The following is a 6,000-nucleotide window of genomic DNA, read 5'->3' as shown; positions in this document are numbered from 1 at the left end:
ATCAGCTTCGATATGAGCCATCATACATGTTCAAGTAAACGATATGGACTGAGCAACGGAGGAAAACGTTACCATTACCGCCTATGGAGAATTAATTGTAAATGTATACCCAATTGGATCATATACTAAATAAAAAAAAGATGTGGTATGATTGCCAAGAAGACAACTCTCCACCAGAGACCTAAATCACACAATTTAACAATGAGCAAAGTTCATACCGCATAGTCAGCTATATAAAAGGCCCCGAAATGACAATGTAAAACAATTCTAACGAGAAGAATAACGGCCTAACTTATGTACAGTAAAGCACACATTTTAATTCTTAGATAATATCGTTTGAATTTTATAATCCCATTCGGAATATGGTCATAGTTAATTGATTCTGTCAAATTTTGTCGTATTATCTACATAAACTTCTGTGTTAAAGAGATGTTTGAGTGTAACAAAGGTGGAGACACACAAACATGCCCCTGTATCAAAGTGACAAAACACTTTCAGGGGTTTTAAACGCACTTACGACCCAGAATGATCACAGTCGAGATAACTAATGGAAGTCGACCAGACGCGTCCGTCAATTTTATCTCGGAATTTGAAACAAATCCGTACTTGTTAATCATAATCTTTTTATTATATCTTCATCTTTTGTGTATACATTAATACCTGAGTTTTATCTTTGAATTAAATGTAATTGTAAAAGGAGACAAGATACCTCATACACTAATTGAATATCAAATTATTCGATCCACCCAAAATTTCCCATCGATAAAAACGTGTCGCGTGAAGCTGACTCTTACACCAGTAGTATGTGACCTGGTACCCTATGCCAATGCAACCCACCACTATTATGACCCGTGAGGTTACTGTTCTAAATTCATATATTTTTTCTCATAAAATTGAAAAGGGAAATGGGGAATGTGTCAAAGAGAAAACAACCGGACAAAAAGCAAAAAACAGCCGAAGGCCACCAATGGGTCTTCAACATCTTTGTTGAGATTTCTTGTTATTAAATCATATCTATAGTCAAATGCTCGAACGGTATTTTTAAACTCTGGACAATTCAGAACGTTGTTATTAATTCTGAGGTTTGTCTATCGCTAAAGGTATACTAACTTGAATACGCTATGTTTAAAAATAGCTCTGAAAAATATTGAATTCATCGATCTTTGTCATGAATAGTAATTAATCTATTTTCAAACTCTGGCTCTGAATAATTTAGAACGTTGCTTTAGTTTTGAAGCTTGTTTATCGCCGAAATTTCAAATAGCCTTTGAAAGTTATTGAGATAAATATTCTGAATTCATTCAACCATGTTGATTTCAATCGTGATCAGTCAAATGTATTTCAAAACTCTGATTACATAAAAACGTAATTGGTTTTAAGTTTTGCAGATTGCCTTTACTGAGCCGAATATGGTATAGATATTGAATTGGATATACTGTGTTTAAAAATACCTTTGCAAATTATCAAGTTACTGTTGATTCGAGGTAAAATTCTGCTTGACAATTCCTAGTATATTGTTGGGTTTCAGCCTCACTGAGTATCCCCCTTTTCTCCAATTCAAAAACCAACAAAGATAGCAGTGATGTAGTGGTAAATGCATCGCACTACTGACACAAAGGTTCCTGGTTCGATTCCCGTTCCGGCATGAAATTTCAGGGACTGAATTTTCGGCTCTCCCTTGAAACCATTTGCGAGTATGGTCTTGAGGAAACGATGATAGTCCGTTGGAAGGGGACGATAAATGACTGAACCGTGTTAAGAGAGAGAGAGAGAAAGATTTACAAAAGTTGCAAAACTTGTTTCCCAATCCACTATAACTAAATATGTTTAAACTAAACCAACATGACAGTTTCCTTTCAACTTAAAAATTAACATACTTATTTGTACCAGCTCATCCTGAGAGAGGATAGATTTTGAAGGATTTTGTTCCTTTAGATCCGATTACAGTTTCCGGGTTCATTCTCTGAGTTTGAAACAATTTGAACAATCGCGTTTAAAAGATGAAAGAGATACCATTACCCGAAAATAAGTCACATTCTTTTGTACTGTAAAACTGACCAGGAAAAAGAATTTATGACCAGTAAACAGTTCAATAAACCCTTTAAGAAGAATATTCCGGCTTAGTCGTTCAAGAAGACGATAAAGATCAACTGATATTTGATGATAAGTTAGAAGAATATGTTTACTAAGTCCTTTAAGTAGAGGATAAAGATGTTCCGAACTTACCTAGATAAAGGAGATTCATCTTGATATTATATTATTGTTTTAAGGATGAAGTTGTATCATGATTTCTAATATTTTTAATAAACTTCATCTTAAAGATGGATTTCCACAGAAACTTCCGACTACAGGTTTGTGCACGGTTAGCGATGAAGGCGATAATCTCAGATATTTTCTTGACAATTCTGGTACTTTTAGGCTCGTTACATATGACGTCATGAAAATCACAAAACAGCGGATATCACCAGTCTGTGGTTAAAACACTATCTTAACAAAACCACACATTTAAACCAAAACCAAACATGCATACCCTAGGATGCTGACTTATTCGATTTAATTTGTTTAAATTACAGTAACTAACAATACGCAATTACTTGATTGGTTGATCGATTGATTCATTGATTCATTGATTCATTTAATGATTGATTGAATGGTTGATTGGTTGATCGATTGATTCATTCATTGATTAATTTAATGATTGATTGAATGGTTGATGGAGTGATCGATTGATTCATTGATTCATTTAATGATTGATTGAATGGTTGATAGGTTAATCGATTGATTCATTGATTAATTTAGTGATTGATTGAATGGTTGATGGAGTGATCGATCGATTTGCACTGTTACATTCTACAGGATTGAAAACAACTATCTGGTATCCTGATAGAGCTATTAAGAACAACTATCTGGTATCCTGATAGAGCTATTAAGAACAACTATCTGGTATCCTGATAGAGCTATTAAGAACAACTATCTGGTATCCTGATAGAACTATTAAGAACAACTATCTGGTATCCTGATAGAGCTATTAAGAACAACTATCTGGTATCCTGATAGAGCTATTAAAAACAACTATCTGGTATCCTGATAGAGCTATTAAGAACAACTTGAGAACAGCGATACGTGTGTAACGAGTGTTGCTTAAGTAAAACGGCCGATTGAAGGACAATATTTCTAAAGATGGACGTGCATTTATTATTGTACACAGACATCGTCTCTTGGTATTCTGTGCTCTTTTGAGCGAACGATAAGGAACATATTTAGGGGTTTACAGTAATTACGGTAACTCCGTCGCAAACCGTGTTTTCACCATGACGTGGTTACTTTTTACTGATGCTCGTAGTGTTTTAGTAACCTTTGTTGCAGTGGCGGGTCCTATTTAAAAAAGAGGTCCAAAGTGGTCACCAAAACTTATATGCCAAAGAGGGCGACAGTCAAACCAAAGAAAGACTATATGGAAAATTAGTTTTTCGTCTGAGCGGGACGAGTTCCGGCTACCTTCTCCCTAGAGTTATATCAATTTAGGAGTGCAATACAGGAAAATGTCCTCCATATGCATGAACAAATTTAAAAAGATAACCGTGTTTCATATACATTTATTTTTCCTTTTATGGAATCAGACTGACTCCCACTATTCCGCCTATTCTTATTTGGTTTAAGATCCGGTTTAAAATATCTGTGCAGAATTTTAAACATGTATATGTCGCCATTTTACCACATATTTTTTAATGTGTGTTCCGAATGCAGAGTTATTACCCTTTTTTTTGTAAAATCATGGAATATTATATCTATCATGGTAAAATGAACCATTTAAAATGACACACATTTCTGAATTTTATCAATAACCAGAAATATTCTAATACAATATAGATTGTAAAACAGTATTGAGAGAATCTTCTTTGAACCTTAGAAAGTGGTTTGTATAAAGACAATGGCAGGATAACACACAAAAGAAGACAAGATCATGCTAGAAATACCAAAAGTTGTTATAATGAAAAATACAAAAACAGAATGCCGACAGAACACAATTCCATTGACTGAGGGAATTGAATTAGGGGTCCTTCTTTTTTTTTTTAATTTTCATTATTTTTGACCGTTTTTCTCTAGCTATTTTCCCACTTTTCCTATTCTTAATAATTCATCATCCCATTTTTCTTCATTTTCTTGCTTGTTTTTCTCTAATCTCTATCTTTTCCCTCTATTTTCACTATATATATTCCTTATATTAAGCACCCTATTTTTCTCTTTTTTTGTATTTTCTAGTCTGTTCTTCTCTATAATCTCTATCTTTTCCCCCTTTTCATTATAACAATTTCTTTATATTACACACCCCATTTTTATTTTTTCTGTATTGTCTTGTCCTCTTTTCTAAAATCCCCCTTTTATTATTCTACAATTTTTGCTCTTAGTTCTCAATTTTCTAAACCCCCATCCACAACATCATGAATGATACAGATATATATATAAAAAAATACCATTATATAGTTTACAATGATTATTTACTTACCGTACATGATAAAATTCTTCAATGATCTTGATCTTCATTCTTGTAAGATGCAATCGACACTGAAATAGACGCCGTTGTTCAAATTACCAGAACAGGTTAAAGAAATCAATTTTTAATCACTGAAATTGTCCGTAAATTTTGTTATATTCTCTATTATGTAGTATTACACAACAAGAATCGATACTCATACTGGGAACTATAACGAACTCATGATCATCATTCAATGCGGTCCTTCTTTTTCTTGTTCTGTCGTCTGCTTTTCAATTGTAACCCGGATGCATGCTGAGAACAAAATGGCCTCTTGTGTCATCTGAAAATGACAATAAGAAAGTTAATAAGTATATATATTCTGCATGAATGAACTAAGTATAAGACTGAAGAGGGGTTATCACGACTTTTAACCCCCACCGCTGTTTCTTACATCATTTATCTATCACAAGTCGAGGATAATTAAACAAAGACATGAATGGACGTTATATTTTTTTATCTAAAAGGGGCGTGTCTCTCGACTTTTCTACCCGAATATCTTCATCACTTAAGTAGATAAAGATTACCTACCGATTACAATACGGACGAAGGGTATACATGTTGCAGACACGTTATCGCAGGTTTTACGACATCAAAGGCAAATTAAATATAAGTTTGTCGTTTGTCAAAAAGTCACTGATGAAATAGTTTCGGAGATGATTTGACGCTGACGGGAATGAGGACTAAAACAGCAGGGATTATTTTTTGAAAATAAATTGAATATAACACTGATAATAAATTGTAACGTCAAGTATGTGACAAAAGAGGTCGATTCTTAAATTGTATATTAACATGTAGTGACAAACATTACATGCATATTCCAGTAGAGACCGAAATGCTCTTCAACTTGTCTTCGTAATTGAATAAGTCTGAATTCTTTTATTCGAGCGTAATGGGCGAGTCTTTTGTAGACGAAACGCGCGCCAGGCTTACAGCATTATAAGTTTTGTATATGAGTTTGAAATAAAATATATTATATAATAACAAGCATTCTCTGCAAATAATCTTAGGATAGTGAAAAGAGTCACTTATCATCAGGAATATATTATATATACATGTAAACAAAAATTAAAAAAAACTTGTTTCTGTCCATATTTGCCAGTAGGTGTAGAAAAAATGCAACATGAAACTCTTTCCTTATATAATTATAACTTGTATACAAAGAATGCAAAAAAAAAAATACAGGTAATACAGTCACTGCATTCCTATACTTTTAATATACAATAGTACTTTTGATATGTATTTCTATTAAAAAAGGTTAAATACGAGACAGTACATTTTTGTTCACATATAAAATAGTTTCTAATGCATCAATGCATAAAGATGTTACATGTTTAGCCTTGTACAGTGAAACCTGACTAAACCGAACCCTTTCGGGACTTGAGATTTTGTTCGGTTTTTGGCAGGTATTCGGTTTCATCAGGTTCACAATGCATAAAATGTGATATGATTGGTCTTCAGAACAA

The 6,000-nt window shown here is 33.3% G+C and overlaps 1 long non-coding RNA gene across 1 annotated transcript in view; it reads right to left on the bottom strand.

Annotated features, from left to right (window-relative positions):
* Positions 1–4,064: 4,064 nt before the first annotated feature.
* Positions 4,065–6,000, bottom strand: part of LOC139495289 (uncharacterized) — a 28,800-nt gene continuing 26,864 nt past the window's right edge. The window contains exon 3 of the long non-coding RNA XR_011657310.1: positions 4,065–4,817. This is a non-coding gene — a long non-coding RNA (uncharacterized lncRNA). The remainder of the gene's footprint in view (positions 4,818–6,000) is intronic.

This window comes from Mytilus edulis, chromosome 11 (assembly GCF_963676685.1).
Source record: "Mytilus edulis chromosome 11, xbMytEdul2.2, whole genome shotgun sequence".
In the NCBI taxonomy this organism is placed as follows: Eukaryota; Metazoa; Mollusca; class Bivalvia; order Mytilida; family Mytilidae; genus Mytilus; species Mytilus edulis.
This window is presented reverse-complemented; position numbering and strand designations above follow the sequence as displayed.